This window comes from Rhincodon typus, chromosome 13 (assembly GCF_021869965.1).
Source record: "Rhincodon typus isolate 14 chromosome 13, sRhiTyp1.1, whole genome shotgun sequence".
NCBI classification, from domain to species: Eukaryota; Metazoa; Chordata; class Chondrichthyes; order Orectolobiformes; family Rhincodontidae; genus Rhincodon; species Rhincodon typus.
Genome location: NC_063344.1, coordinates 58,568,476 through 58,591,383, shown reverse-complemented (window position 1 = coordinate 58,591,383; position 22,908 = coordinate 58,568,476).

Below are 22,908 nucleotides of genomic sequence, written 5' to 3'. Positions count from 1 at the left end.
TTGTGGTGTATTGGTCATCTCTGTGAAGAGAAATAATCACAGTTAACCTTTAAGGTATCACCTACATGCCATAGTTAATAAAGACAATCTAAGGTCTCTTACACTGCACAAGGACACAGATCTGCTTTCCTCTCACCTTGATCTGTAAGTATGTGAAAACATGCTCTTAAATGCAATGTTGCCTTTCTTGGGTGATGTGATGGTGGATGTAGTGAGGGGATAAAGTTTCAAAATCATACTGTACTTAAAAATCTCTGATTGTATTTTTTCAACATGACATATGCTGCAAATGCTGGAACAAGGTGTGTTATGTCAACGGTGAATGTGCAGACATCCCATGGCCATTCATGTCACAGTCCTCTGTGTTCAACTGTATCCAAGGTCATGTTAAACCATCTTTTGTTGGGGATGTGACTGCTGCCTTCACATATTCCTCAGAAGCTTTTCTATTTCTGATGGTCCTCACATTGAATTGTGACGAGTGGTTCCAATCAAAGCAGGTGTGGTTGTTGTTGCTGTACAACGTGCAGAGAAATTGATCAAGAACAAAAACATCAACAGCTTTAACTGCTGCCTAACATTGCCCACATGAAATAGTTGCAGCAAAAGGTCCTCCCAAGCTTGGGGAAGGTACAGGTAGCCCAGAGTCTATTGTTCCCAATGTTACTTCTTCCAGATAGTGAGGCATAGTGTTGCCACTGAGTAACAATGTCCTGGGACACCATCTCAGAACTGTGTCATCTACTGGAATGGTGCTCCAATCTGAAGAAATGGGTGGTCATGGTGACCATCAAGGTGACAGCTGCTTACAGTTTATTGGAACTGGCTGCTTCCAACAATCTATTGAGGTCCTATATGGATTCTCTCAATCTTCAACCTACAGCTATATGTTATTGAAGTAATTTGTGCAAATTGCACCTGCTTCCAATAAGAGTGAATTTGAGGAAGTCATATTTATTGGTTCTAAGTGTATTGTTGCTCAAAAGGCAGGCAGCACAGAAACAATTTGTAGCTTCCCTTGAAGTTCTTTTTTTCTCCACTTTCCCTGTTGTTTAATAAAAGTTAATGTTAACAATTGTTTGAAGGGTCGACATCATGTAATATTGCCACTTTCGACAATGACCAGAAATTATTCAACAATGTGTGTTTGGCAAATAATAATGTTACTGTGGAGATGTAATCTCTGCAGCTTCATTCTTTTAGTAGCAGCTACAATGACAGTTGATGATGCAGGCTATGATATAAAGTTCCATTGAAAGCAAGCATGAAATTCTGTTTCCAATGAAGTGTTGCCTGTGCTACCTATGTGCCGTAAAAAGTTTTCCTTTCCATTTCCTCATGGCGACATCCAATGTAAAGTTCTACTCCTGGCTGGCAGTGTTTGACTTGGTGCATAGCAGGCCATTGAATACACCACCAGCAGCAGGAAGAACCATAATTCCTATCTACAACAAACATTTCCACTACTGTTGATTAGAAGGTAGCATGAGAGATGTGCCATTGGTTAATGTGCTCACTTAATAAGGTGAAAATTGAAAACTGGGTAATTAAGTTGCTGTTACAGGTGTCACAGCCAAACAAAACGTATATGTATAATCTGGATAGCACAGGGCTATCAATTTTGCCCTTCTCATCTTCTTCCTCCTGTTCCTCTTCCTCATATTTTTACTCCTTCTTAAGTTGCACATAACAGCTGGCGAGGATTATACCCTCATGAATGTGATGTCGTACAGCATGTAGCAGACCATTGAAGGTCTTAATACTTGTAGAACAAGTCACAACTCATGCTCTACGAGTTCTGTTGGGCTCCTTCAGATAGAGTCAGTAGTGGAAGTGTTGTTTCACTGGCCTGCTTCAACTTATTTTGTATGGTAGCACAACATTAATTGTTTGCATGCCGCACACTTTAGCGCAGATTGTGCACCAGTAATCATGTGGTCAATGAAATAATGCTTGCTGCTAACTTTCTGTCTTTGGTTTGCTGTGGTCACTCACATGAACAGCAGTCTGCTATAAAATGAAGGCATCATCACTGCTGCCAGAAGACAGGACATTGGTCTGTATGATTCACTGCCGATAGTTATACATGCATGTTGAGGAAGTGGAATCCCTTTTTGTATTTTGCAGGGCTGAATTAACATGCCACAATCAATTGCTTGTCAGCAATCAATGGCACCCTGCCCTTTACGAAGCCTGGATTCCCAACATAGTTTTATGATTGCTCAATCCGAGCTGGTCTCTGGCAACAGCGAATATAATGTACAGAAACAGAAAAAGCTACAGAAATGCAGCAGGTCTGGCAACTCTGCTTTCTCTCTACAGATGCTAATGTTTTGAGTCCAGTGACCCTTCCTCAGAACAGGATCCTCTCACAGATAGTACCAGACCTGTTTTTCAACAGGTGTTCAGAAGAAGGGTCACTCAACCTGAAACATTAACTCTGATTTCTCTCTACAGATGCTGCCAGGCCTGCAGAGTTTTTCCAACAATTTCTGTTCTGTCTCTGTTTCATTGACAATTGTTTCTCGAACAATATGTGGAGTTTGCACATTCTCCCCGTGTCTGCGTGGGTTTCCTCCGGGTGATTCGATTTCTTCCCGCAGTCCAAAGATGAGCAGGCTAGGTGGATTGACCATGCTAAATTGTCCATAGTGTTCAGGGACATGTAGGTTATGGTGGGTTACGGGGAGATAGGTCTGGGTGGGATACTCTGGGGGTCAGCGTGGACTTGTTAAGCCGAAGGGCCTGTTTCCACACTGTAGGGAATCTATCTATGAGTATCTATTTCTGTTTCAGATCTCCAGCATCCACAGTTCTTTGTTTTGTTTTATGAATCTGTAAAGTAGTCAGCTCTCCATGAATAATGGGCAGCAGTGATCCTATTGATGCAACAATCAGTGAGAAATTGTGAGAAGTTGTTAATATCGCGTGCTCCAGCATGGAATGTGACACTCATAAGAGTTCATGGCTATGATCCCCTTCATAGTGATAATGCAATTCTTGCCTTGCTTTGAGTTTGCTCTTGTGGCTGTGGCAGGTTTTAGAATTCAGTTTGGTCCTTCTGGTAGCGCAGAAGTATTACACATTATTCTCCAACTGAGGATCAGATGGGAAAGTTGCACCTAAGACAGCCTGACCGGATATAGTCTCCTACAGTGTCTCCTCTCCTTCTTTCTTGACTTTCTTCCAGAGCTTCTTCAATTCTATGTGTCCTCATTTTAAACTCCAAATGATACCATACTTCAAGTGGAGTGTTCAGTACACCCATGTCTTGGAACATTTGATTTGTGCAGAAGCCTTGAAGTCAGCAAAAGCTCCCTCACTATAGAATCCCTTATGGTTCAGAAGAAGCCCTCTGCCCAGAAATATACCACCACCTATACAAGTCCCACTTTTTCACGTTGTGTCATAGAATCATAGAACTCCTACAGTGTAGAAATAGGCCCTTCGGCCCAACAAGTACACACCGACCCTCAGAGCGCCCACCCAAATCCATCCCCCTGTAACCCACCTAATCTACACATCCCTGAACACTACAGGCAATTTAGCATGGCCAATCCACCTAGTTTGCACATCTTTGGACTGTGGGAGGAAACCCACACAAACACCGGGAGAATGTGTAAATTCCACACAGACAGTCACCCGAGGGTGGAATCAAACCCGGGTCCCTGACACAGTGGGGCAGCAGTGTTAACTACTGAGCCACCGTGCCAGCAGTAGAATCCCTACAGTGTGGAAACAGGCCATTCAGCCCATTAAGTCCACACTGAGCCCCCCAGGGAGCATTCCGCCCAGACCCACCTCCCTACCCTATATTTCCCATGGCTAATCCATGGCTAATGCTATGACTGTATCTGTCACACAATGCCATATAAAATTGTATTGTATGCTAAAATTGCTGGAGTATTGAAGGCCAAAATGTCACATCAGCACCAAATCAGCAAGATACCATGATTGACATCATAACCTTGCTGCTCTGAATATTTATAGTAGACATTCACTTGCACATGTACAATTGCACTCATACATATGGCATCCAGCCTGAAGCACTCCACAAGGGTTTCTAGGTGCAAAGTGACAGCCTAAACCTCTGCTCCACCCAATTCTTCTTCCATTTATTTCAAACTAGGGGAAACAAAGCATATTTCACCTTGCATTTGTGCCATTTAGATAAGAAACGTAAGGCAAGAAAGAGGAGCAGGAGATGGATGTATATCCACTCCAGTAGTATCCATTGAGTCCCCAAGCTCCCAAAAATCAATCGATCTCTGTCTCGAATATGTGCAATAACTGATTAACCATGTTTCCAGTGGAGCAAAATTTGAAATACTCTCATCCCTGAGAATGAAGAACTCCCTCCTTATCTTAGCCCTAAATTCTTGGTCCTTTTGATTATGACCCCTAGATCTAGTCTATCCCTGCAGGGAAAGCATCTTCTTAGCATCTGTGCAGTTAAATGGTTTAAAAAGTTTATATGTTTAAATGAGATCATCTCTCATTAAATCCAGAGAGTACAGAACATTTTATTCATTATTTTCTTATAGGACAGAAATTGTATTATAATAAATATTCCATTCCATTGATTGAACGTCTCTTGTAATTATGAAACCAACAACTCAATAAAGCATTTATATTGACATACATTTTGGTATGTGATGGAAGTAAGAAATTGAAATGTATTGAACTTTTTTTCTTTATTCATTAATGGGATTAGGACATTGCAGGCTAACTAGCATTTATTGCCCATCCCTAATTATCCAGATGACAGTTAAGAGTCAACCACATTGCTGTGGGTCTGGAGTCACATGTAGGCCAGACCAGGTAAAGATGGCAGTTTGCTTCCCTAAAGGACATTAGTGAACCAGATGGGTTTTTTGTGACAATCAACAATGGATTCGTAGTCATCATTAGACTTTTAATGCCAAATTTTTTTTTATTGAATTCAAATTCCACCATCTGCCATGGTGGGATTTGAACCCAGGTCCCCAGAACATTACCTGGGTCTCTGGATTAACAGTCTGGTGATAATACCACTGGGCTATTGCCCCCCTGAATCTTTGTTTTTTATTCATTTTTGGGATGTGGGCCTTGCTGGCTGGCCAGCATTTATTGCCCGCACTCGCTGCTCTCGAGAAGGTGGTGGTGAGCTGCCTTCTTGAACCGTTACAGTCCACCTGCTGTGGGTTGACCCATAATGCCATTAGGGAGGGAATTCCAGGATTTTGACCCAGAGATATTGAAGGTACAGTGATATATTTCGAAGTCAGGATAGTGAGTGGCTTGGAGGGGAACTTGAAGATGATAATGTTCCCATATATCTGCTACCCTTGCCCTTCTAGATGGGTTTGGAAGGTGCTATCTGAGGATCTTTGTTGAATTTCTGCATTGCATCTTGTAGATAGTACCACATTGCTGCCATTGAACATGGGGGGAGGGGGGAGGTGGATGCTTGTGGATGTGATGCCAATCAAGCGAGCTGTTTTGTCCTGGATGGTGTCAAGCTTCTTGAGTGTTGTTGGGGCTGCACTCGTCCAGGCAATTGGGGAGTATTCCATCACACCCCTGACTTGTGCCTTGTAGATGGTGGACAGGCTTTGAGGAGTCAGGAGGTGAGTCAAATATCACAGGTGGAATGAAACCAGAATAAATTCAAATGGCAACACTTTTTGACTTTTTTTTTAAACGTAGCAATGAATAGTTTCCTGGCTAGGATATTTGAGACAAGGATTTTGGTTTGGGTCAGTGTTGGGAACAAAATGGTGGTCCCGTCCTTGCACATTTCAGATGTATTTACGCGTGACTGCATTCGTCGATTAATAGCCTGACGGTGTGCCCACTGGCCAATGAAGGAGAATAAGTGGGCTCTCAAAGATGAAAGGCTAATCTGAGGCCCTCTAGCACTGAAGAGGCTATAGCTTACCATTACAGGAAAAACATCGCCTAAGGCAAACTTTGAGCTTCTTTTAAAATGTCTCAATTAACAAACAGTCACGTTTAGCAGGCCACCATTTTGGAGACTTTGCTAGCACACTGGAATTTTCCAGTTAACCATCAATAATTGGCCTTTACTCTGATTGAGTCACTTGTGTGTCATCTTTCTGCCCTGATCTCATCTCCAGAAAATACCCAGGAAACATATGGCACTGGCAAGTTGGTGGACAACTTTCTCTGCTCTTACCATATCGGAGAAAAGGTACAGCCTTTAGCAGTGTTGCTCTTCTGAATTGATATAGTCTTACATTTCTGCATCTTCTCACGATAGCATGGGCTTCCACAGTATGGGTGTCCCCTCTTCAAGATGGATTTGCTCTCGTGATTCTTCACAAACCTCATTCACGGACCTGAAATGAATTAGTGGAGCTAGGTCAGCAGAGTGGCAAAAATTATAAAAGGAACCTATGCTGATAGGTAGCAAGAAAATTGACATTTGCCTATTATGGAACTTTATCAAAAAAATGTGTGTGAAAGATAGGTTAGAATGTCTCGTGATTACATATTGGGAATATATGAATACGAGATACTGAGATGTTAACAAGGCTGGAACCAAGAGAGCACCTAAGATCGGCCCCCTTTATTTGTTTCATTTTTATCGCTTGTGACTGTTAATAATATACAAAAAGATGATCATTCTCCTATTTATTAATTAAATGGAATTTCACCCCAAATATTTTAAACTAAGCATTGCAAATAACTGGATACATGAGATTCAAATAATTCTGCTACATAGTTACATTTTTAAAAATATAAACACAGAGGTCATTTGTGTTCAGTTTTGTGCCCTGTTTATTAATATGGAGCTACATGCAGTTCAAGTGGCACTTGAGGCTGTTCACCATTTCCTCAATCATATCAACATTATTAACTTTCAGCTGTAGCACAGGCAGTTTGTATTTAATGAAACAATGATTCAAGCAGACAAGCTCATATCCTAGATCCACAGCCGAATGTGTCATTTGATGTTCATGCTTCCTTTAGAGAGCCATCAAATAAATCATTAAATCACCAGTTTACCTCAATTTTCCTTTATTTTGACATGTTGGAGAAATTGTGGCTACTTTAATAATGCGAAAATATTAGAGTGGAAAATAATATTTAGCTGAGGGGAAAGAATGGCATTTCTTGTATTTTCATCTGATGACGTTATAACTACAAGGATGGTTTTGTGATGAATGAAAATTAGAATGTTTATTAGTTGGTTGAGATTTCTAATCTTTTCAGGAAGTAATCCTGTTGGAAATGATGAACGTTATTGCTTAACCACTGGTAAATGTCTTTCTATGGTATAATATGAAACCATACAGGCAAGAAAGTTCTCATGTTTGATTCCCAAGCTGTGCTAATATAGCAAATCTCGACTGGAAAATTAGTTGGGGCACTGTAATTAGCTTCAGTGCCTCTGGGAACCTTTACCACCAAGTCAGAAAATCTTGAGGTTCAGGTGCCATTCCAGAAACCTGAAAGCTAAAACTACACTGACACTTCAGCGCAGTCCTGAAGGAGCATGATATCTTTTGGACACAACATGAATTCAAAGCCCTGTCTGCCCCCCTGATGGACCATGTAAGATTGTGTAGCACTATTTTCAAGAACAGCAAGGAACTCCAGCCCACTCAATAACACAAACAAACAAATTGTGTGGTCACTACCTCATTGATGTTTGTGGGACCTTGCTGTGCAAAATTGACAGCTGTGTTTCCCTATGTTACAACCATGTATGCAACACATCACAGTCCACGTAACAGTCATCCATGAGTGTGCTTCTAAAGTGCTCAGCTGACTTTAAATCACTTTTAAAATATTCTGAGCTTGTGAAATGCCACATATAATGGCAAGTATTCTCTCTCTTTGTGTTTTGAGTTGATTTAATTGCTCTGTTTGTTTAATAAATTCTAAATCAAATTGCGCTTCAGTGACACTAAGGTGGTGCCCTCACCACCAAACAATTATACTCATAATTTGTATGGACATTAGAGAGAAGGCACATACAAATGCACAGCATCACAATACTGCAATATCCCCTATATCATCAAAGTTTTTACAGATTCATTTTCTACGCTGCCTGTAATTTTTGCTGAGTTTATTTTTGTGAGACCCTTTCGTTCATATCCAAGTGAACCTCCTCACCAAGATCAATGTTCACGCCACATTAAAACAAGAAATTTAGCACTGATTTAGAGGAAAACGCAACAGCCCAATCGATGAAAGAAACAGGCATGAACTGAATGTCATATTGAAAAATAACATGAGCATATATCTTCTAGGCTCCAGTGCAGTTTTGAAACTAAACAATCTGAAGTACAAGAGGAAACATTGGTCAATGAATTAAGAAAAAAGATTCACAGGCATCATTTGTCCTACCTTTGCCTTTTGACATTTTCATTGGAAATACAAATGGCTTCCAATAATTGGAACTGGAGTTCAGCAGGTTGTTAACTGTATGCAATTAATATGAGCATAAAATATTGGCAGTAAGGTCGCTTGTTTTATTGATTGACAAGACTATTCTAATTTTGTGCTTAATATTAATCCTCTATTAAAAAGTACAGGGTTCCAGATGCTACGCCAAGGTTCAATTTATTTTGTTTAAGTTCCTGTCACTCATGCTTTGCCTGTATAACTGCGGTGATTAATTTATTTCATAATTTCAATGGTTGATCAGTTCAGATCTCTCTTGTCATGTATCTCTATTGCATCTGCATAATGTTAACCATTTTGTATCGCACACTGTTTTATTCATGGATATTTCCTTTAATACTCTGGATATATCAATATGTATGTGAATTTATTTTTTAAGATGTATGAACTTTCTGTCTTCAAACTTTACTTCTAGTGTCAACATTTTATGTCAACATTTATACTGCTCAAACCAACAGGAATATACCAACATTTTACTATCATTGTTTGTTGATGAAAAAAGTTTGCATTAGTGCTCATACATTTTTGAAAATAACATCACTCATCACTGTATTTTCTTCAAATGATATTTCTAACATTCACAAGATGATTATAAACAAACAAAATAATATATACATCAAACAGCCTGATTAAATTTACCCACTTAATTGTCTTTTCACGCTATTTACTTCCTTCAATAAAGATCATACTTGGAGGTCACAACCTCTACCACAAGCCTTATTTCAAAGAACTCATCAGTAAGGTGATGCAAGATGTTATCAAGCAGCACTTACTCAGCAATAACCTGCTCAGTAATACCCAGTTTGGGTTCCGCCAGGGCCACTCAGCTCCTGACCTCATTACAGCCTTGGTTCAAACATGGACAAAACAGCTGAATTCCAGAGGTGTGGTGAATGTGACAGCCCTTGACATCAAGGCTGCATTCGACCAAGTGTGACATCAAGGACCCCTAGGAAAACTGGAATCAATGGTTATCAGGGAGCAAACTGTGCAGTGGTTGAGGTCATACCTGACACATAGGAGGTGGTCATGGTTGTTGGAGGCCAATCATTGCAGCTCCAGGACATCTCTGCAGAAGTTCCTCAGGATAGTCTCCTCAGCTCAACCATCTTCAGCTGCTTCATCAATGACCTTCCCTCCATCATAGGGTCAGAAGTGGAGATTTTCACTGATGATTGCACAATGTTCACGACTCCTTGGACATTGAAGCAGTCCATGTCCAAATGCAACAAGATTTGTATAATATCCAGGCTTGGGCTGACAAGTGTCAAGTAACATCTGCACCACCCAAGCGCCAGGCTATGCCCATCGCCTATAAGATACAAACCACCCTCGGGCGACTGTTGTGTGGAGTTTGCACATTCTCCCTGTGTCTGCATGGGTTTCCTCCCGGTGAGGAATTCTATGATTTTAACCACTGCCATTGACATTCAATGGAGTTACCATCACCGAATCCTCCACTATCGACATCCTGGCGGTTACCATTGACCAGAAACTCAACTGGACTTGTCACATAAGCTCACTGGTGACAAGAGCAGGCCAGAGACTAACAATAGTGTGGTGTGTATCTCACCTCCTGAATCCCCCAAGCCTGTCCACCATCTACAAGGTAGAAGTCAGGAGTGTGATGGAATGCTCCCCTCTTGCCTGGATGAGTGTTGCCCCATGCAGGACAAAGCTGCTTGTTTGATTGGCGCTACATCCACAAATCATAGAATCCCTACAGTGTGGAAGGAGATCATTCAGCCCATTGAGTCCAAATTGAACCCTGAAACCCAGTTCCATGCCCTTCCTGTAATCCTGCATTTCACATAGCTAATCCACCTAACCTGCACATCTTTGGACTGTACATCCAGAGGGAGAACAACCACACTCCACATAGACAGTCATCTGAGGGTGGAATCGAACCTGGGCCCCAGGCGCTGTGAGGCAGCAGTGCTAACCACCGTGCGTCTCCAAGCATCCACTCCGTCTGCCGCTGATGCTCAGTAGCAACTGTGTGTACTATCTACAAGATGCACTGCAGACATTCATCAAAGTTCCTCAGACAGCACCTTCCAAACATATGACCATTTCCATCTAGAAGTTACAGCAGATACATGGGAACACCACCACCTGCTAGTTCTCTTCCAAGCGACTCACCATCCTCACTTGGAAACATATCACCGTTCCTTCACTGTTGCTAGGTCAATATCCTGGAATTCCCTCCCTAATGGCATTGTGGGTCAGCCCTCAGCAGGTTGCCTGCAGTGGTTCAAGAAGGCAGCTCACCTTCACCTTCTTGAGGGCAACAAGGATGGGCAATAGATGCTGGCCAGCCAGTGACGCACACATACCACAAAAATGAACTTTTAAAAAATCTACTTTTCTCGAGTATGAAGGATCTCCTTTTGAACATACAAATCAACTGCAGTATCATATTATCCAAAATCCACCAATAACTTTTTAAATATATGTGCTAGGCTGTTTTCTTTTTATTTCTCAAAGAACGTTTATTCTGTTAATGTTGAAATCTATTTTTAAAATAATCCTAAAGCTTGATGGAAAAGGAAAATATTTTTATTGAGTATTTAGCTTAAATTCAAAAGCTGCCTGTGTGTTAGAGAGAGGAAGAAAATAATTGAAAGACGCGATGGATGCTTTACTAATACAACTGCTGTCGTTTTAACCTTTATGTTTCTATTCCTTATATAATTTGTAAGAAAATATATCGAGCCAAGAAGAACATGCAAATGAATTAAATTTTGCAAACATGAACAAGACCCTCTAATTATTAGCTTCAATGAATTTAGGGTTGGTCAATATAAGCATGCCAAATACTTTGAGACCAAGAACGAAAATCAGTTGAAGAGGAGAGAGAAAAAGACAAGAATTGCATACAAAAAGGAAAGGGAGTGAGGTGGCTTTGTTTAGCTTAATTTGAACTACTTTCTGAAAATATGTTTAATCTTTATTGAAAATGAAGTCCATATTTGCAGTGTTGTTGTTCAACTTAGTGAAACTTGTGACAACACAAACAGACAAACAAGCAGCTGCAGTGACATGATTACAAAAAATTCACACAACACCAAATTTGCCACTTGCAGAGAATTTTTTTACAGAGGTTTTTAAGGATAGAATTTAAACCAGCTGAATGCTGTTAGTCTCCAGCACAGAAAACCTGGGTTGGGACTTTGAAAGAAGCATATGAGTTGCATGTAAATGAGATATGGTGCATTTTGAAAATCTCTGAAGAAATCAACGATGCCATGAGCAGCAACAAAGAGAGCCAAGGTGTCTGTCTAAATATAAAGGAGGATAAATTTCTCCACAGAAAAGATGGTTTTAGCATGGATAAGGTTGGTCCCTTTGGAGAGATAGCAGATGAAATAGAATGAAAAATAAATTGTCCCTGGAGGGAGAACCTGGCACACATTTACGTCACTAGATGGTTTGTGTTTTTGAGTGTATTTGTCCATTTTAGGCATATGATCAAATCTTAAATCATTCAGTCAACCTTTAAACCAGGATATTCTTTCATTGCCTGAAAATTGCAGCAAAGGTCCATCCTCTCTTTTCTATATATTACTGATGCTAAATTATATACAAATAAACAATGACACAAACGAATGTTGGACTACACAAATTATGCTTTCACGAGATTAGGCTAATATCCAAGCACAATGACACTAAATTTACAACTGTATCAATGTCTAATAGGTATCTACTTGCTTATTTAATGCTGCCTTAGATAAAAAAAAACTTTAAATGGTAATATTAATGAATGGATATATCACTTGCCCTGCTTTCATAGAAAATAGGATGTTTACAGCTTTGCTTTGCACTGAATCAATAGTCACAATTCCTTTGTTCGTTAAAGAGCTTATTTTTCAAGCAACCCAGGCAGCATTAGAGGCACCCTCTGATGCTGTCTGGCCTGCTGTGTTCCTCCAACTCCACACCTTGTTATCTCAGACTCCAGCATCGGCAGTTCCTACTATCTCTGAGTGAGTTATTTTTCAAGCAGTCTTGTTGGGATTGCTTTCACGACCGTTATTCCCAGCTTCAAATAATTTTCTGATTTATTTGACCACTCTTTGATTTTTACATACTGTAACATTGGCACTGTAGATTTGGCTGTAAAATCTGTCATTTCACTTTCATTAAATAAAGGCCTGAATGTTGTTGCTTTCTTCAAAATCTTGAAACTAACTTTACTTGCATTTGTGTAATGGTACTTGTGTACTGGCGTCTTTATGTTAGCCCATATGACATGTATGACAGTCAGATTCCATGAGTCAGATATCTTGAAGTTTATTTACACAATGGCTATTTACACAGACACTGTATCACAGACTTGGACAAGTAATCTGTGCTTACTGAAATTACTGTAGATGACATACAGCCAACCAACTTACTGCACTGACTGCATAGCACAGAAAAGGTGACCGGGAACAAGGCAGGTACTTTTTATATTGGAACATCACATGTCAGCATATCATGTCTTAAATCTACGATGTCCATGTGGTCTGGAATCTATGCCTTAATACAACATCCCCCTTTTCCCTTTAAGGAATACAAGTCCTTCTCTAATGTCATGTACAAAAACGAAAAGACATTTATTTTCTCTATACATTCAGAAAACATGTTGGTGGATGTACCTCACAGTCTTCGTACAACTGTCATGACTTGGCGGTGTAACTTAACTCTATGATGTTCTATTATTACAGATGGATGTGCGTAGATTTTTGTAGATGCATATTTATGGCATGAAGTCTTTAGGATCCAAGGCATCATCCTGTATGATGGATGGTTAATTTGCAGTTGGGATGTTTTTTTTTCACATGCAGGACTTTAACATTGTTTATCATGCCATATGACCCAGGCTCGACTGAATGATATCGTGTCTGTCCACAAATTCATGTGTTTGTATGAAAGTCACAAATTTGACAAGCTTTGTAGTAATTAAGTAGGGATAACTCTCTGCATCCTCATTGGTCATAGTATATATCATTTTCTCCCTTCTTTCATATCAACATGTGGCTGGGCAACGAGAGTAGGAAGAACTACGTGGATGTGTCTCCCAAACCTAAAAGCTGATGGTGAGGGTAAACCAGTACCGAAAGAACTGACACATAGATTTAATGCTGCTGCCCAAAAGCCTCAACAAGTCACTTTACATTCAATGATTAATGATTACATATGAATAGTGTGTTTTATGAGACCATTTGACTGAGGGTAATAAGGCGAAGAGATAATATGTTGAACACTCCATTTTTGTATGTATTGGAAGGGTACACCAGTGTATTGTGGACAATGATCAGACATTTTTTGTTGAGGTGCACCAAACCATACTGAATGTGGCAGTCATTGTTTCAATAGTTGTTACAGTAGTACACTAATACACTCTGAAAAGGGTAAAATGGTCACCAGAATATAATCGTGTCTGTGGTGGCAGTCTTGCACTATAGCTCAGAGGGAATCTCATGTAGAATGAAAGGTTCTCTTGATAATTGATGGTTGATGGAATTGACAGTATCACGTGACTTGATGAGTCAATTAATGTCCTTATTAATGCTGAACCAATATGTGAACGACTATTTATTTACCCTTAAAATTACATCTTAGATCCTAGTTCATCTCTGTATTACCAAAAAGACCAAAATACAGTGGGGACCTGATGAATGTATTCATGACACTCGTAAATGATGAGGATCTTCTTGAGCTGTTGCATCCAGTTATCATCTGTCATGGTCTACAGAATCTGCTCTGTTCGGCTGAGATTGATGTGGCGGTCTGCAATTTTTGATGTTGCAAATGACAGATTTGTTATCTTACTGTAATAATAAGTTTGATGTCTGCTAATAGACAGATATTATCTGGTCCACCTGTTTGAATTATGTAAAAAAGATTTCCACTCTGAAGCTCTGTATTGACATTTAAGATGGTTAAGGCCAAAGCATGAGATGTCAGACCCAATTTGTGTGTGAACTGCACCACATTGTGCCTATTTCCTGAATACATCTTTATTTATAATTGCACCCATATTGACCTTGGCATTTAGTCCACATTGTCCAACTCGTTTAGAACATGTCAATTGGATGAAAATGAAGGTTTCAGCTTTTCTGATGGTGTCCATGTGGTATGTGATGTCCTGTTTGATTAGCTGTAACTTTGTGGATTATGTAACCATACTTAAGCCACATTCCCTGATTTTTTTTTCCTGGAACTGTGTGTATCTTCAAGAGCAGTACATGGCAGTGACTTCTGGAACTGGAGGTCCAAATGTCCACACACCAAGCGATGTGTGCCATCCTTTCAACCAGCCATGTAGCCATGGGGTCACACAGCTTCGAGAGAACATTGTGCAAATTTTCTGCTGGTCAGGTTGTCACTGTACCAAAATAGATTTGAGTTCACATGGAGACCCTGTGGTATTCCCATAGTAGCAGACTACAAAGGAATTACCTGGGAATTTCACTGTAAATTACATAGAATTAAATTACATTCTTCTGGACAATTCCCCTACACCTGAGACCTTCTGAAAGTTTCCATTAAAAAAAAAGACGCTTCAGATGGATCTGATGTAATTAAATAAAATGGTTGCTCAGGAAAGTTAAACTATTAATTACATCAAATGACCCCATACTTAGCTTTTACATCCCAAGGTGAGCACCTCCACCCCCCTCCCCATCCCCCAACCCTGGGGACCTGTTACCAACCACCCTCAGCCTTAACCTCTCCTTGCTGTCATCATTAACAATTCAGAGACATTATTACATACCTCCAGAACAAGTGGGACTTTTGAACATAGGCATTCTAGTCCAGAGGTAGAGACTCTACCACTGCATCACAGAGCCCTCACATGAATGGACTCATTCAGAAGACATCTCGAAGCAGTACGAGGTGGAATGATAGATTTCTGGAGGAGAATTGACTTAATGGATGAACTTGCCTGTTAGATGTATGATTTGATATATGGCACGCACATTGGAGTTCAGATAGCCATTGTACACACACTCTAAATGAAATTATAATGCTATGGCGCCAATGCTAGTGAACCAAGCTTTTGTTCCTGCCTGATGTGGAGTTGGGATTATCATCGCACATGCAGTATCTTGTCATATCTTCAGCAGCTGGTTTCCAAAATCACAAAATAGCGACCTGCGAAGCTTTTACAATCTTTTGTTTGACCCACTAATGGCTTCCTGTTGAAAAGAAGGATAGATACATGCGATTGGGAATTCATACACGCCCTCTGGCTATGACCTTACTGACACAAGGAGAGAAGAAACACAAAAAGCAAAAATATACACAAAGAAACCACATTATCTATCTACCCCCAGGGTGACAGTAGGATACATTTTGTCAGTACATCAGCTTTCAGCCTACCCTGTCAAGTCTACAGCAAAAAATGTGCCTTATCTATGCATTCAACAAGCACCAAAAAAAAGCAAATGCAGCATGGTGACTTGATGTCCCTTTTAATAAACTAAAGGCATTGCTGTTGTCACTGAAAGGTGATGTAAAATAGTCAAATAGAATTTGACTACAGTGATAAAAAATAGTCAGCGGATTGTTGGACACTGACTAATAGACATTGTTATCAACAGTCAAGTACTAACTGTCAGCAATAGATTTGTAACTGTTCTGTTTTGGACTAAATCGTGGCTAGCAGCTTGTACTAAATGTATCTGCAGCCATTTAAAATAAACAATGCGTTGTTAATTTCTAATGTCAGATGCTTGGGAACACATTGTTGGTCTTCAATGGGATCAAAACATTCAGGTATCAATAGGCAGAATAAAAAAAAAACTGAAATGAAAAAGTTACAGAGATAGTAGGAACTGCCGATGCTGGAGAATCTGAGATAACAAGGTGTTCAGCTGAATGAACACAGCAGGCCAAGCAGCATCGGAGGAGCAGGAAAGCTAAAGTTTCGGGTCGAGACCCTTCTTCTGAAAATCTGAACCAACGTCCCTGTTGGTATCGATGGTGCTGAGGTGGAGATGGTCAACAGCATCAAGTTCCTGGGAGTGACGATCACCAACAATCTGTCCTGTCTATCCACATTGACACTGTGGTCAAGAAAGCACAGCAATACACCCACTTCCTCAGGAGGCTAAGGAAATTTGGCATGTCCATAAAGACTCCTACAAATGTTTATAGATGCACCATAGAAAGCATCGTCTCTGGATGCATCACAGCCTGGCATGCCAACCGCACTTGCAAAATTGAAAGAAACTATGGAGGGTTGTGAGCACAGCCCAGTCCATCACACAAATCAGCCTCCTAATAATTGACTTCGTCTATACTTCCCGCTGCATTGGGAATGCAACCAACGTAATCAAAGAACCCTCCCACACCGGTTATACTCTCTTCCACCCTCTTCGGTTGAGCAGGAGAAATAAAATTTGTATACACATCCGAACAGATTCAAGAACAGCTTCTTCCCCACTGTTATCAGACTTCTGAATGGATCTCTTTAATATTAATGTTGATCTCTCTCTGCATCTTCTCAGCAGCTGTAACATGTATTCTGCACTCTGTTATGTTACCCTGATGCACATGTATCGTACGATCTGCCTGTAAAACATGTAAGACAACACTTTTCACTGTACCTCAGTACATGCGACATTAAAAAATCAAATCAAATCAAATCAAAAATTATACAGAGACATTTAGCCTATCAGGCATTGGAATTTCCAAGCACACTTATACATAAGTATTACACAAAATGTTTTTGCACAGTAATTTGTGTTAAAATGCTTTTGTTTTCTTTCAATATCTTCTATTCCAGCCAAAATAGTAGTGTCTGGAAATTGATGCAATGATCTAATACCTGCTTACTTCTGTGCTGCGTATTGTAATAATTGATTAATTGATGCTCATCCATTTGTGTACATACATCTGATGCCTGTTTTGTATGTGGTTTGGTTATTTGTATTTTCCCCAGTTTACCGTTCCATGAGACCCAATACTATGGATTCTGACTAAAGGGAGGGAGGAACAATGCAGCTAACCTGCTTCAAATCCTCAGCCGAAACCACCAATCCAGAAGCTGAGGAATATGAGACTGGCATACCTAAGTATCCAAGCCTATATTCTGCTCCAAAACAGCTTGGGTTCTAATCAATATCTCACAACAAATTGTAGTAATTTTAACAAGGTCAGCCAAGTGGACGTCATAGAATATGAGTTTCCTGAAAGGGGCTGTTAACCTGGTCTAATCAGGGAGCCCTTGTTGACAGAGAGAAAAAGGAGTGTCAGAAGTTCTGTTCACTCTGAGAGCTGGCTCTGAGGGAGCCAGACCAGTGTCAAGCACAATGCACATGTAAATAAAGTGTGAGTTGGTGAAGGGATACCGGTCTCTGTGGAGTTATTACAGAATAGATAGCAGAAATCAATAACCTATCTTGTGTTTATTCATTGGTGTGCATTCCAGCTATCCAATTTCTATTGTGCTTGATTGCCAACCAGCTGGTACCACTGGGTTGATCAACAACAGCAAGAAGCTAAGTTTATATTTGATATTTTTTCACCATTATTAGATTTGTCATTCTTCCACTTATACCCGATTCCTGAATATTGATCAGTGATACAGGATATAATAAAATGATATCTCAAGTTGCTTGTTAAGCACAAATTGACTGAAAATCTCTTGGTAATTGAGGGAAAGGTTTTGCAAAAAATAAGAGAAAGTTATCATGGTATATATTAATATAACATTGATAGATATAAAATACATGTTTACAGTTTCCCCATGAAAACCCATACTACAATAAATTGCGCCTCTAGTACTGATAACAGTTGTGTGAGCAAGGCTTATTGCGCAGTTTCACCTTAAGTGATGATTTTATGATAGTCTGTTGTGATATTAATACTGGAGGAGGAAAATGTACATAATGCTTCTCTCTGTACATAGAATTAAGCATAAACATTAATAAGAACAACCTTACATATTATCAGTGTGAGAAAGGCATTCCTATCTTTTCTAAAGCTTTGTTTCCAGGTCCTGACTGTCGACTTGGCTATGAGGGTATAATAGTGCTGCACGTTGCAGCTATTATTTCCCACACTGGCTGAGGTCACCATGAGGAGTCTTCTTTGAATCCTCTTCCTTCGCCAGAGATGTGGTGACCCTCAGGTTAAAACCATTGCCAATCGTCTCCGTCTAATGAAAGTGCAGCCCTCTCATATAGTAGGACTATGATGGCTTTACCTTTGTGGCTATTTGATTGAACTACAGAATCAGCCTTGTGTTTAATAATAATAGTTTCTGAAAGTTGTTTTTTTTAAGTTGAATGGTGTGCATCAAACTCTTGAGCTTCAATCCCTTGCTTCCTCAGTTCTGGATTTTGAGCCTGAAAGTTTATCTCTCACCTGTGGAGTACGAGATCCGCATTAGATCTAATATGGATGGTCTTGGGCCCAAGCAGTCTCAGTGATCAGCACTAATGAAGAGTTACCATCACACGTGACCTTTAAGAACGTTCATCTCTGAATCAAACTGTCCATAAATATTATATATTACTATTGCAGAAATTCATTTCTGCATACTGTGCCAATATGTTGAATCAGTTTGAAGAAACACTTAAAAGATTAAGATGAAAACCTTGTCAGTGCAGTGGATAAATATTAATTATCAATTATTTACAGAGCTGTTTCTGCTTTCAGATGAAAGAACCTAATTTTTCCAAGTACATTTCTTTCTGTTCCCTATCTGATAGTAAACTACTCCAATGCAATTGAGGTAACCTCCATTTGAAAAATAATATTATAGATGGTTTTGTGAAAATCCATTTTAAGAGCTCTCCCCAGTGTTTACATTATGTTTATAAAGAGCTTAATATCGCATCACCGTTCACAGGTGTCAGAGGTCATGCTGTGAAGCAATGGGTCATGATTGCCTAACCAAATCCCAAATCTCAACCTCAAGCCTAACAAGTTGAACCAAGCCACACCACTGATAATTGAACATCCATTTGGGATATTAAAAATACATTTTGTTGTCTGGATTTCTCAGAGTGGTAATTACACTGTGACCCCAAGAAGATTTGCCATTTCTTTGTCACCTTTCATAGTTTGTGCATGAGTGCATTTCATAGGATTACAGTAGTCCTGTCAGGGGTTAACAGTGACAGATGTGAGGTGACGATACATTACCCATGTACAGGGCAAAAGCCAGATCATGTAGCTCTGCTGAATACTAGCAGATGCTGTTATTTACTTATTGTATTATTTACTAGGTCTATGAGGTAGAAATAGTAGAATATTTCAAAGACTGAACAGGATAATCATCAAACACTAAGCAATAGAGTTTGATGGCTGACTTTTGTATATCATCTCAAAAGGAGGCATGGTATTAAAATAACATGAAAGAGGTAATCAGATAATAACTCGTAGGATGTGCGAGAAAATGGGAATGAATTGATGTCTTTCAAAGAAAGTGATAACAGCTTTTAAACAGAAAGAGGTAGAGGAAAAAACAATTGAAGAAGTTTCATCAAGCATCTTTTGGAGAACATGTTGCTTACAATGGTAGATAGTAATGGAAATATAACAGAAATGAAAAACATGCATCTTCATCTTTAACTGTTTCAACAAAATATAACATTATAAAGCAAACAAGGATTGTGATATTGTAGAATAAATGCTGCATGCCATTTATATAATGAACGGCCAATTGTGAAATTGAGTGAAGATTGACATTAAGAAACTCAGACAGAAGATATGGATTGGACAGGAACACTGAGCCAAGTATCTAGTTAGACTTTACTTCAGAGAAATATATTTTCACTCAGATATGGAAAAGGTGGAAGATGCCCCTAGGCTTCCCTGTTGGTAACGGAGATCAAAAATGAAGTATGGTAAACTGAACAAATTGTACACCTGGAATTCCAAAAGCATCAATGTATTTGTTACTCAAAACTATCAAATTTCCTGATGGAGTACTAATGTTTTCTTTGTGTGGGAGATCAGGTGAAGGTGGGGTAGTGGGCAAATGTGAGAAGTTCGAACTACAAGTTTGCTGGCTATCTTTTCTGATGAAGGGTCTAGGCCCGAAACGTCAGCCTCTCTGCTCCTATGATGCTGCTTGGCCTGCTGTGTTCATCCAGCCCTGCACCTTGTTGTCTTGGATTCTCCAGCATCTGCAGTTCCTACTATCTCAGATACCCTGTTCCACTTGACATTACAGTAGGAATGAGATACATTTTAGATGAGAAAGCATTTTCTTCTCCAAGTTGAACGTCTTTTGATAAGGCTCCTCTTAAGTGCATTGGAATAAAGTAAAGTTGCTATATAAGTACAATTTGTTGTTGACGGAAACTCAAAAAATCATCCAGAGCAAAATAGATGAACAAGACACAGGAACACAACAATCATTATTACTGGAAAAATGCCCTCTCTGTCTTGGTCAGTGATAATGTTTCTTCACTTTGTTATTCAAGTTTTCTCTGTGATACCTCATGCAAGCAGATGAGATTGTTTTTCAGTGGGAAAACAAAATTGCTATGATTTGAAGTGGCACTTGGCTAGTGACGGATGAACCCAGCGACTCTAATCTTAGTCATCCAGGGGACTGTGGGCTTTAAGTGCCAATCAGCAATCCATTTTCTATTGGAAATTGCAGATAAAACAAATGTGCTGCAGTGCAGATCTGAACTGTCCTTGTAGCATTGTCAGAAGGTCATTGCAAACTTGTTGCTGATTGATAGCAGGGATTAAGGGCTGGAGAAAGTGCATTGAAACACATGTGAAAGGTTTTATAAATCTAATGTCAACAACAGCCTGTTGTGTAAGGGACATGCGCATATACTAATATATGTGTACAATTATAGAATACCTATACAAATATATGAACTGTGCAGTATGTTAGTATAAGTCTTTTTTTAAACATGTTATTATAAATTCAATTTCTGAAGTCATCAAGAACATCGTAAAGACAGTGGTGCCTTTTTATATCAGAACAGAAGCAGCTCATTTATCTCCCAAGCTTAGACCTCCCTTCAATTAGATCATGGTTGATCTGTATCTTAACTCTATCTGCTTTTCTTCCATAAACCTTAATATCCTTTCCTAACAAATACATAGCAGTCAGTTTTGAATTGTTCAGTTAAATTCTGACAACACTTTTTGGTGGGTAGACTTCATCCTTTGTGTGAATAAGTGTTTCCAGACAATGCTGTTGAACTAACTGGCTGTGATTTTATTGTTTAACGTGCTTGTTCTGGACTCTGCCACAAGGAAGGAATAGATCTTTCCTATTGATTCCATTAAATCCTTTAATCAAATATAGTTTGCATTTGCAAGTGACCTGGCATGCTTCAAGTTCATTGAGCAAAGGCTAGTACTGATAGCCAAAACGGTGGAATGGTGCATGAATTTTCATTGAATAAATCACCGGTCATTAATGAAATACCAGCACCAATTCTGCTGAGTATGCACTGTTCATTTGCATTATTCAAGGGATAACAGACAAATCTTGTCCTCCCTGTCTTATGTAGACATTAATATTAGTCCCTGCTGTTCATGTCCAAGGTTTAGAAGATGCCTAAATTAGCTTGCCTCTGGCCAATCCCATTCATCAGTCCAAATTGTATTGACTTTTACTCAAGTCAAATGTATTGGAGCATGGCTAAGGTAACACCAAGCAAAACCTAATTATTTGGCAGTCATCAAGGGAGAGTGGAAGCTGAGCTACATTATGTCATGCCAGTTTGAAGAAAGTGTTATGATAATATAATTAGTAAGGGCATTGTTGAATGGGCCAGCATTTATTGCCTATCCCTAAATGCCCTTGAGAAAGTGGTGGTGAGCCACATCTTTGAACTGCTGTAGTCCATGCAGTGGAGGTACATCCACAGTGCTGGTAGGAAGGGAGTTTCAGAATTAGGATTTAGGATTACCCAAAGCATTTGGATCTCTGCCATCAATGGACAGGTGTCCAAAATGTTATAGAACAGCAGCTTCATTCTGAACAATAATGGTGAAGTGTGATGTGCAAAATTAATCAGTGCGCAGTGCTGTTTTCACAATCACAGACATCCTTAGAGGCTGTACAAATCTCTCCCTCAACATCAACAAAATGTAGATGCTGGTCATTAACTTCATAAATCAAGGTGGAGGGCATGCCCTACTTACACCAGTGATGCTGAGGTGGAGACGGTAAAGACCGTCAAGTTCCTGGGAGTGATGATCACCAACAATCTGTCCTGATGCTACAGTCAAGAAAGCACAACAACATCTCTTCCTTCGCCTCCTGAGGAAGAAATTTAGCATACCCATAAAGTGGGTATGGATGCATGCTAGAAAGCATTCTATCTGGATGACTCGTGGCTTGGTATGGCAACTGCCTGCCCAGTACCGTAAGAAACTACTGAGAGTTGGGAACACAGCCCACTCCATCACGTGTGCCAACTTTCTATCCATCGACTCCATCTGTACTTTTGCTACTTCAGGAAGGCAGTCAACGTAATCAAAGACCCCTCCCACCTTGGTTAGTCATCTCTT